The sequence below is a fragment of the Tympanuchus pallidicinctus genome, unplaced genomic scaffold (genome assembly GCF_026119805.1).
Source record: "Tympanuchus pallidicinctus isolate F22 unplaced genomic scaffold, pur_lepc_1.0 scaffold11, whole genome shotgun sequence".
NCBI lineage: Eukaryota > Metazoa > Chordata > Aves > Galliformes > Phasianidae > Tympanuchus > Tympanuchus pallidicinctus.
In genome coordinates this window covers 11,449,226-11,460,911 of record NW_026294627.1, presented here as the reverse complement: position 1 = coordinate 11,460,911, position 11,686 = coordinate 11,449,226, and positions in this window count along the sequence as shown.

The window sequence follows — 11,686 nt, the reverse complement described above, 5'->3', positions numbered from 1 at the left end:
TGAGTGGTGTCCGCTTGCGCTTCGGTCTCTGAAAGTCACGGGGGAACAACGGGAGGAAGCCAAAACCGAGTGCAAATTTCCAGCAGCGTGTGTCAGCGCATACAGAAAGCTGAAAACTTCCGCAGCAGGTGCTGCCAGATCGTGGTATGACATTTCCTCTGGAGAAACAGCAAGCAGAAGATGAGAAAGCCCCGCTTGGTGTTGTGTCAAATGATGGCAGGGCGTTCGCACCGCTGGGAGCTGCAGCGTAGAAACGCAGCAGGCGTTGCTGGAGGGTTCGTTATGACTCTGCCGGTAGCCTCTTGTGGCTGTTCCAGTAAGGTGGATTTGTGGACAATTCGTCTCTCTTCTAAAATGGGTTCGAATTTTCTGTCACGTGTGATGACATTGATAATATGTCAGATTTTGAACGTGTATAGCAGCAGTCAGGTAGTGCTAAAGCACCATGACATTTCACTTAACTCCAGACGTAGAAAAACTTCTCATTTCAGCAGCTAATTCAGAAAAAGCTTTTTTAAAGTAAATTTATCAGATCTCCAAGGTGTCACCTTAAGGAAGCTCCTGACATTCAGAAGACAACACTGATGCTGGAAAAATGGAGATAACTCCAGAAGTGCCATATTTGAAGGAGGATCAGGTGTGGGATTTCACATCTGTTGGACACAGGGAATTCAGTATCACATAAGGAAGTGAGCTCTGTATGTGCACGTATGGTTTAAATTCTGCTTTCATAGAGAAAGATGGTGATGTTCCTATACTTGAGGCAGGCATTCCCAAATGAAGTTATACTGAATTCATTTCTGTCCATTCCAGGAGGCTTCTTGACTTTTAACCAAACATTCTCCAAAGTCAGTGTTCCTCTTTAACTCCATCCTGCAGCTTCCTGCCTGTGCCATCCCAGCCACATCCCTGCCCTTTGCTCCTCCATACCCTTTGGCCTCCTCCGGATCCTGCAATAGAAACTGCCCTTCCCTCCCCTCCCAGGCTCCAGGCAAGCAGTTTCAGGCTCTGCCTTTCTGCTAGGCAAGCATCATGTTGCATTAAGGAAGAAGAGAGGGGGAGGAATGGAAAAGCAGGCTAAAACACATATAATAGCAGAAATAGTGTAGCTGGCCTGAGCTGCCAGCCTTCTTTTGCTTGCTCTGACTCTTGAGAATAGTAGCAGCTCCCCTAGTTCTCCTTTACCAGCATTTCCTTTGCAATTATAAGGAAAAGAGACGAGGGAGCTTTTCCTGCCTTCTTAGTGATGGATGGCCCTTTCTTCAAAGGACATGAGCTCAGAGATAACTAAAGGTTTATTTTTAGGACTGAAATTCATGAGGTGTGATGCGTTATCAGCAGCATCCTGAGTCTGGCTTCAGCATCGGGCAAGGGAACTCCAAAGGCAGGGAGAGAAGCACAGCAGTGCTTCAGACGGGTACAAGCTGACAGCAGTAGGCTTGAACTTTGGTTCTGAGCCTGTGGCATGGCATGATGGGGCTGTTCCTTTCACCTGCTGCCTCAGACTTCAAAGATCACAGTTGGACTGATAAACAAGATGCTCTAATCTGCAGATTATTTGCTCTGGAGAAGGGGCGAAAGGCTGATAAAGCTCTCCTCAACTGCAGAGAATTCTGCTTTCTGAGCAAGTCCCATGCACTCATAGAGGTCACAGTGCTAATAAAAGCGTGACTGCCACATTAGCGGTGCTTGCGAAAATAAACCTAATGACAGTGTTGACTGAAATAGCGAAGGTGATATAGCTGGTTTCTGGAGGCGGAACACAGTGACCCTGCAGCATATGTGCATTAAGAATGCCAGCAATGAGTAGGTCGGACAGCCCAAGAAGCATCTGATACAACTGCACATCCAGAAATCTTCTCCAGGGGGCCTGATGAATGTAAATCTCCCCATGCTGCGATTCTTCTCTGCTTTGTTCTCCAGTTTATTGTTTCCATAGCGCTAAGACATCTTCCTTTAATGGTGCCTCTGTCACATATCCCTAAACAGCTCTGAAGAGAGGAAGGTGAAAAGGCGGTGTTGTTTCCCTTTCCCATTGCTACTGCTTTTCTCTCCATTACATTTAATCCCTTTAAGTACTGGAAGGCTGCAGTGTCGTCTCCCTGGAACCTTCTCCAGGCTGAACATGTTTAGCTATCTCAGCCCTTCTTAGGGGAGATGCTTCAGCCCTCTGATCATCTTCATGGTCTGCTTCTGGACCCACTCCAGAGCTACTCTCAATGAATTCTTCTCCCAGTCTGTACACACATCAGGGATTGCCCCAACCCAGGTACAGCACCTTGCACTTGGCCTTATTGAACACCATTCTTAAGATGGAAACTTACCTGCATGCTCTGTGAGATCCAGTGCCCTCCTGACTTCCCTGTTTGGAGAAGCAAAGCTGGAAAATTGCCAGAGTGAGAGAAAGACACCTTTTTGTAGCAAAGACCATTGTCACCAATTTAAGCAACAGGCACCCACCCGGCCTCAGTCTTTGATAGTAGCCATGAGGACTGAATCCCAAGCAACAAAGATGCTTTTGTGAAGAATCACAGAATCACAGAATTGTAGGGGTTGGAAGGGACCTCCAGAGATCATCGAGTCCAACCCCCCTGCCAAAGCAGGTTCCCTACAGCAGGTCGCACAGGTAGGCATCCAGGCAGGTCTTGAACATCTCCAGAGAAGGAGACTCCACCACATCCCTGGGATGAAGAATGAATCACAGGATCTCAGTTATCCATTTCCCATGTCAGGAGGGTTCTGACATTCAGCCTCTTTAATGTATTTGTCTATTCTTTGCCATTCCCTACCAATAATCCTCCCATGGGATCCCAACCCACCCAGATGAAGAGCCACAATTCAGGACATTAATGCACCCATTCCTTGGATTGGGAAGTGAGCCCACCATCAGTGGTCCTGCTGTCACATTCTGGGCAGCAAAAAAAATGCAACCTTAGCCCCACAGCCAGCGGTAAAGGATGCAGAAGAACTCTTCTGCAGGGACATTTGGGATGTCCTTGAAGAGGCTGCACATCCTGAAGAACAGGTTCCTTTATGCCTGGAGGGCTGACTGCTGGGACATGAGACTGTGTAAGCTCAGTCTTTCTAAATGCACTGGCCTTTAAGGTGGGAACCCCCTTACTTGTGTGTGCAAATATTAACATTGATTTTAATCTCAGATGTTCTCTGGAGATACAAGCAACTCAAAGCAGCAAATTCATCATGTCTGTGTTACCAAGGATGAGAAACAACATAATCTGCAGTTTCAGTTATACTGCTCAGGTCTTTAATAATAGTCAAGAATGTGCCCCTAGTTCCTTTTATGTTTTAGGGGAAAACATTCAATTAGGTGAAGAAAAAATACTCCCTAGAACTTAAGATGTATTACTTCAATTGTATTTATGGCCTCCTTGGATGTCATTGTATAGAATCTACATAAAGTATCAAATTCCAAGCTGCTTTAGGAGCAGGAGGCAAAATATTTTTCCAAAGCCTCACAATACTTCATCAGGAAGCCATGCAACCCAGCCAGGGAATGGAGACCCCGTGCCTGCTCTTTGCAAACCTAAACCCACCTATAAAACTCTGTGCTTGTTTTAAAAAGGAAAAAGAATTGCTATCAGCTAGTGTTCACATTTTTCAGCTTCCAAAAGGTATCGAATGCCTCTGTGCAGTGTGTTCTGTCAGCTGTGCTGATGCTAATTATTTTAAATTCAGAGTCGGTAGCTGCTACTCGCAGTTCATAGGCATCATGGACCCCTTTCCAGGAGTACAGAGGGAGATATTGCATGCTAAACTGATCTAAGTTGGCAATTAGCATGCCAGAAAAGAACAGTGAGCAAATTTTCTTTGCAACACGTGGTTTCTCAGATGATGAAATGGGGGGAAAAAAAAAACAGATTTAAGGGAAATTTAGGGTATGTCAGATTGAGACAGAATATTAACTCCAGATAAAGTATCAGGACCTATTTGTTTTTCCAAATCCCAGGAGAAGAGTTCTGACATCTTGTAGGCATTACATCAGACAAGCTGATAATCTGTGTGAATGAAAACTGCTTCCCACTTCTCTCCAACTAAACACAGCAACAGAGCACCTACATCTGGACCAGCAATACCTATTACTGTATCTTTCTTAATGAGACTATTAGTCACATTTGGGCATGTAGCAAATGAGAAAAAAAATAGCCTCGTGAAGGACAAATATATCTAGATAGAAGGGCATCGTGACTCATTGTAGTAACCTCAAATGTTTAAGCAAAAAACAAAAAAGAAGAAGAACAAAAAACCCCACAGCCTACATCTCAGCGCTCCTGTACTGAAGGTCAGTACATTCAACATCTGGAAAGTTTCTGCTAGCTTTGCAGCCCAACAGAGTTTTGCTTTGCACATCCTCCTACGCAAAAGATCGCAAGTGTAAATGTTAAAGTTTACCTAAATCTGTTGTGGGCTTTATTTTGTCATATTTACTGCAAAGAATACATTCTCCTGTAAGCCATAATTGGTCTCCAGAAGATATCAAAGCCACTCTGATTAAGCGGAGGCTTTTAAATCAATTAGAAACTCTTTCACTGTTACTTATTTGGAGAATAAAAAATGAGCTGGAATGAGCTGCAGGAAAATTTTGGCAAATACTGTGATAGTTTCCCCTTTTAGATTTTAGAGCTGTTGACTTTTCCAAGTTTCATTCTCTGTGTATAGGAAGACAATTAGATTCAGCAAGAGAAAAGAACATGAAAAATGCCAAAAGAGATAACTGCACTAAAGTGATCCGAGTTTAAGTGGGAGAGGGAACCAAATGTACCATGAGAATCAAAAGGCTGCTCTTTGGCTGTATCCATTTGTTGAAGTTTGGAGCTGCTCATCCTTAATAATACCTTACCCAAAGGTATTATCTTTTTAAACAGCAAGTTGTCTGCTTTGACTCAAAGTTACTTCCTGCTGTCGAATTAAGAACGTGTCTATAGGTCTTATTTTCTTCCATTTATTGCCCTTCATCTCTGCATGCTTTAGATCCTTCCCGCAGCCTTCAGTTTGCTTTAGCTGAACTAACTATTGCTATGTACAGTCTTGACAAGTGTTGTAGCTTTGGCTGGAATTCTCATAGTATTCTCATAGAGGCTTGTATGGTGCTGTGTTTTGGATGTAAGATGAGAACAATGTTGATCACACACCAATGGTTAATTGTTGCTGAACAGTGCTGCACAGAGCCCAGGATGTTTCAGCTTCTCACACGTGAGCAGTGGAGGGTCACAAGGAGCTGGGAGAGGGCAGAACGCACACACTGACTCGAACTGGTCAAAGGGATATCCCGTACAGAATGGCGTCGTGCTGAGCAATGAAAGCTGGGGTAAAGAAGGGGGAAGGAGTTGTCATGGGAGTGATGGCATTTGGCTTCCCTAGAAAGCACTACAAGTGAGCCCTGCTTTCCTGGGAGTGGCTGAACATCTGCCTGCTGATGGGAAGTACCAACTGAATTCCTTGCTTTGCTTCGCTTCCATGTACAGCTTTTGCTTTACCTGGTGAACTGCCTTTCTTTATCTCAACCCCCAGTTCTCGCACTTCTGCAGTTTCTGATCCTCTCCCCCATCCCATCCCATCGGAGCAGAGTGAGCAAGCAGCTGTGTGCCTGCTGGCTTTAACCGGCTGCCCAGAGAGGCTGTGGATGCCCCATCCCTGGAGGTGTTTAAGGCCTGGTTCGATGGGGCCCTGGGCAATCTGATTTAGTACTCGGACTAGTGGTTGGCAGCCCTGTCTGCAGCAGGGGGAGATGGAAATTGATGGTGCTTGAAGTCTTCCAACCCGAGCCCTTCTGATTCTATAATTCTATGAATTACATCACAAGAGACCTTTTGACACCCACATGAGGCACAAAGGGTTCAAGGTGATGACAGATTGAAGTGTGCAGTATGTTAGACCAAATCTATAGAAGTTACAGCTGTTTGCTGCTAATTTGCAGGCTCCTTTCCTTGCCACAGGGCTTGCTTTCCTTACTGCATGTTGGAGTCAGTACTTGTTAGTGGCTGCTTTTGCTTCTACTGTTTGCTTCACTCCCTTATCATCTTGCCTTTCTGTGCCTGGGAACATTCTGATAACAGCTGTGGCCAGGAGCCTGGCCTGGCAGCTGGCCGAGGCATTTCTGCTGCTCCTGTGCTGCTGTACTGGATGGCAACTGCAAACTGATCTCAAGTCAAGGGTCTGTGACCCACGGACAAGTCCACATGGGAGCACGTACGCTCCAACGTGATAAGACACAGATAAGTTCACTGTGGAGTATGTACATGCCAAAGTGTCTGCGGCCATGGAGATATCCACGCTGCAGCAGGTATACTTTGCAGTGCCTGTGGATGAGGCCGTGCCAGGATACCTTGAAGCCTCTGTGGCTGTGGATAATACAACAGAACAGTGTCTGAAGGGACCTCTGAGGGATATATGGCCAATGGACAAGGCCTCGCCAGAGTCACACCTCCAAATGAATGTGTCTGTGGATGAGTCCGTGCTGCAGAAGAGGTTGTGATCCGTCAGTAAGCCCACACCAGAACAGGTAGACCTCAAAGCACCTGTGGATAATTCCATGATACAGTAGGTAGATCTCTGAAGGGACTGTGGCTCATGGATTAGACCTTGCCGGAACAGGTATACATCTAAGGAACTTTGGCCAACAGAGAAGCACAGGCTGGAGCAGAGGTGAAGGGAGGAGTTCATTGCAGTGTTAAACCTTATATCCTGGTCCAAAAGGACAAAGGGTGGAGATGGTAATGGCTAAAGCTTTAGACTGTTGGAACCCATACTGTGAATTGCAGGCCTTTTGTACTTCACATGCTGCCCTGCTGGTGAGGAGCTGGGGGTACGGCAGGAGCTGGGAGGGACAGAGCCAGAACAGTGGAACCCAAAGTGGCCAAAGGTGTATCCCGTACTGTATGGCATCACTCTGAGCAGTAAAAGCTGGGGTAAGGGAGAAGGAAGGAGCGTATATTGGGATTGAGTCATAGCTGTGAGAAAGTGTTCTGTTTAAAATTATGATGACATCAGAAAGTGTATCAGAGCTTTCAAATGTCACTTCAGTACATGGGAATTCACTAACTTCCAAAAGACGGCATTAAAAGAGCAACTTCAGCTTTATGTTCCCATGTACAAAATAAAGCCCTAATTCCAGGAGAGATGAGAGCTATGTTCCTGAGTTCCCAGTGCAGCAATGGGGAACTGATCTGTGGTTTGAAACTACATACCAACGAGCTAGCAGAAATGCTCTTCACAAACTGATGACGCCATAAGCCATCGGTAGAATCTACTTGAATAATGGTGCGCAAACATTTGTAGCAGATGTGGGATCTGATGATAGGAGTGGGAAATGCTTAGGTTAATTCTGCTAATGAACGACAGTAAAAGTGCAGCCTGAGAGAAGCTGGACTTTTCCTTTGAGGGTTCTGCTGTGTAATCCTATGTTCTGTAAGAGCATGTTGGGAAATGAGAAGAATCGCCATTTTAATGAAAAAAATGGTGAGCTGAGTTTGCTTTCAAATTTCCCCAGATTTGATATGAAAGCAGCAGAACGGGCAGATAGGTACATTCTCATATGAGAACAAACAAACAAACGAAAAAAGGACGAGATAAACCCAATGCTAAAATCAGACTGCACAGTTACTTTTGTTTTCCCCAGTGGAGCAGGAAGGAGGATCTCTCCTCTGCTGGTGTGCTCATTCAGAAGGCTCACTGCAGACTGAGTCTGGGTCTGCTGTTTAGTTACATGTGATAGTACAAAAGGTCACTCAACTTCTTGTTTTTTGAACAAAGCTTTAGGGGATTTTTTTTTTTATCCTAATAGAAACATTTTGGGGCCAGAAACTCAGTGGCAGCCGGAGAGGCTTTGTTCATTCCCCACAGAGAGGATGCCTCTCTGTGCCACAGAGAGGATACAATAGCTCTGGAAAGGCAAAGGGCTGTTTATTACTGTGGAGCAGTTGTCAGCAGAGACCATTATTGGCTGGAGAAGTGCTGAAAATCTCTGGGATCAAAGTAGTGTTATCCTGTTGTTCCATTAGGTGAGATAGAAGAAACAAAACACCTCATTGCTAGCACAGAGAAGGAATATTTGCACCAAAAAGGACAGTTGAAAATGTGATTGTACAGCACACAGCATCTTCAATAAGAAGCCCTGTCTCTGAGGCTATTTGATGCCCTTATTTTACAAAATACTAATATCCTGTCCTCTAATCAGACTTTGCTAATAGTGGAGAGTTTCCTGCCAAGGGCTGGCAGAGAGGAGGTTCATGTGTCTCAATATCAAACGTTTCCAATCCTGGCTTGGAGAAGGCTCCAGGGAGACCTCATTGTGGCCTTCCTATATTTGAAACAGGAGGGGGGATGACTGTTTACAAGGGTGGATAGTGATAGGACAAGGGGGAATGGTTTTAAATTGAGACAGAGGAGGTTTAGGTTAGATATTAGGAGAAAGTTTTTCACACAGAGGGTGGTGACACACTGGAACAGGTTGCCCAAGGAGGCTGTGGATGCCCCATCCCTGGAGGCATTGAAGGCCAGGCTGGATGTGGCTCTGGGCAGCCTGGTCTGCTGGTTGGTGACCCTGCACATAGCAGGGGGGTTGAAAGTGGATGATCACTGTGGTTCTTTTCATCCCAGGCCATTCTATGATTCTGTGATTCTTCAGCACACAGCATCCTTTCTAGCACGACCTACACGTTGAGAAATCCAAAAAAACTAGCAGTAGTAGGCTTATTAATGGCCATCTTCACAGTTAACTTTCATCTCATCTGAAATTCTTCCCAATGCAGCTTTGAATGTGACTGTAAAGGTGGTTTGTGTCTGAGCTTTGTCAAACACGTGCTGTAGGTCTCCTGAAAGCCATCTCCTTCCTTGCACACTTGGTTATGAACAAAATCAGCTACTGTGAGAAAGTACTCAAAATTCAGCAAGTTCTCCTCCTTTGAAAGAATATGTATCAATTTGGCATCTGCCCAGGACTGAAGCAGTTTCTCTTTTTTTCTGTGGGTCTGATTTTTTCACATGGAAACAATGGCAGTATTCATTCCTGACCAGTTCATAAGGCTACTCCTTCTAAATAAGAAGCAGGAGTACGAGGTGCTGAGCATTTCAGGCCTTAGCACATTCCGTGTTGTGACAATGATTCCCCTTCTGCTCGATTCCATGGGGTAATTCAAAAAGGACTTTGTTTGGATGTGAAACATTGCATGTACATACTTAGTTGCTCAATTCTGAATCCAGACATGTAGACCTATAGGCCAAGGCTTTGTAGAGCAAAATACATTTCTACTGTGAGCACTATTCTTTTATTTCTATCCTGTCAAATCTCTCTTTCCCCTTCCAATTAGCTCCTTTTTATCTAATGCTAATCTTCTGCACACAAAAAAATCCCCACATTTATACAATATCCTTTTTTTTGCACACTGTTATCTCTTCATTTGCTGCACACAAGTACCCTTCAGCTGACGGGTTGTCAGCTGCATCGTTTGCAGGTTGTCAGGCCTCCCACAGCACAGTCCAGCCCCAGCAAGAAAGCCTGTAGCTTTTTTCATAGCAGAAGATAAGCTACAAAATTCATTGCAAACCCATTTCTTCTGCTCAATAGTTAGCAGGACAAAAGACAAGCCTATGCAAAGCAAAGTGTGTTTGTCCCCTGTAATACAACACTATATGATGACAGACACTACAGAAAGCTTTAGAAGGTAGGCATGCTACAGCAAGTCTGGAAACAAAAGGAACTGCCGACCAGAAAAACTCTTAGAAAACACCAGAAAACAGTGCAAAATTTTACTTTAATGCAAGAGAAGAACAAAGGTTACTGGGGTGCAATTAGCAAGAGAGAATCATCTAGTGAAATGCAGGACAGTAAGATAGATACCTCTGAGTTTGTCAGTTTTTATATTCAAATGGAAAGAAGAAAGGTCTTTTAAGATATTTGATGTGTTTTTCATTAAATCCAGGGTAAAAAAGAGAAAAAAAAAACAAAAACAAAAACCCACAATACTTAAAATGTATTACATATCATGAAATACTATTTTCTCTCTTCAAAGAGGTGAGAGTGTTATGTCACTAGTAAGCCTATTTTGAGTCTGATAACAGAAATTGTTTTCATCTTATGTTTCTATAACATCAGAGGGAAAACAATAAAGAAATAAGTCAATGGTTGCTGCAGAACTCCATGTTTTTCAGTGTGAGGTTTGTGTATCAAAGGCAGGAACCCAATAACCTTGAAGGGAATCTTTGGTCTGCATTGGTTATTCTACTGCAGTTTCTAGGAGCTGCACAAGGTACACTATGTCCTACAGCAGGAAGTTAGAGATAAGCACAACAGATCTGTAAATATGTTTGGTTTTTTTGTGTGTGTTGGTTTTTCTTTTTGTTATTACTGTTCGCTTTCACTTTTGTTTCATCAAGGATTTGGTAGAGCTGCAGAGAAATGAAACTGATCTGTTCGCTGTTGAGACAGAGAACCAGAACCAAAGAAAGGACTTTTTTTAATGCACTGCTTTGGGATTTTTCTTGAGAGGACAATCTGGAAAGGGTCATTTTACTGGAAGAATGAGCAATGACATTTTCCTAGTAGTACAGTAACAAGTCCCTATCAGTGTCCATTTGGCAGGCCTGGGCTCAGAGAAGACCATCTGTGTAACCATGGCTCCGGTCCAAAGGAGCCTCTACTTAGCATTGGGCATCCTCCCTACCACTAAGGGCATCTCTGTCCCCCCTACTGCTTGTTGGCTCCATCAGCTCTGATTTACAGAAATCAGTGAGTTAGCTCTCCTCTCCTGATACATCTCATTTTCATTCATGACCAGAAGAGAAATTTAAGGAAATTACAGAAAATGGTTCATATGCCATGTGTGAAAATCCAGGCACCCACCTGCTGTGGATGTTTTAGCAGCAATTCTGCTATCTTGTCCTCATCCCATATGTCTGACAAACAAAATGCAATTGATGTTGGCTGTTTGGGACAGGGAGAGAGAACATGGTGATAAACTGCAGGAGGGTCTGCAGGAAATCATGGTACCATACTTCACACATCAGGATTTTGGAAAGCTGAACAGTCTATGGGCTGCTCCACACACGCAAACTTTTAACTTATGACACACTTATGAAGCACTGCATGGTGCCAAATTTGCAAAAGACAACTACTCAAGCTAATCAAAATGATCTGACTATTCCCACCAAGAACTATTTTCCAGAGCACGATCTATCATGCAGCATGACAGTGGCATTTCATTGCCAAACGGGCTTCAGTGAATTCATAAATGAGGTTTCAGATTGCTTTCTGGGGAATGAACTTTCTCTGGGATAGGGGCAGGAAATCTGGCAGGATTCCCCTCAAAGTTTGTGGGAATCATCTTCTGAGGCAAAAGGGATGTGAGAGTCCATGGACTGAAGATGGACCTCCCCAGCTTGTGGAACCAAGGTCTCATGGGGTAGAGGCACACCACTGTTGCAAAGCCAGACTGTTTTTGTTGCAAACGTGCTTTTCCAGCAGAACTGTCATTAATGGGGAACGTCCATCCCAACAGTCGTCACAACCACTGCAGACCATGTATCTATGGAAAGCTGCTATGAAAATAGGGCAGCGACATTGCCAGGTGCTGATATCTTTCCCTTCCCCTCAGTGTTTATCCTACTCTAAGCCCTCACATCAGCACCTCCTGCTGCCAGTGCCATGGAGGCCATGGGTCCCTTTTTGTGT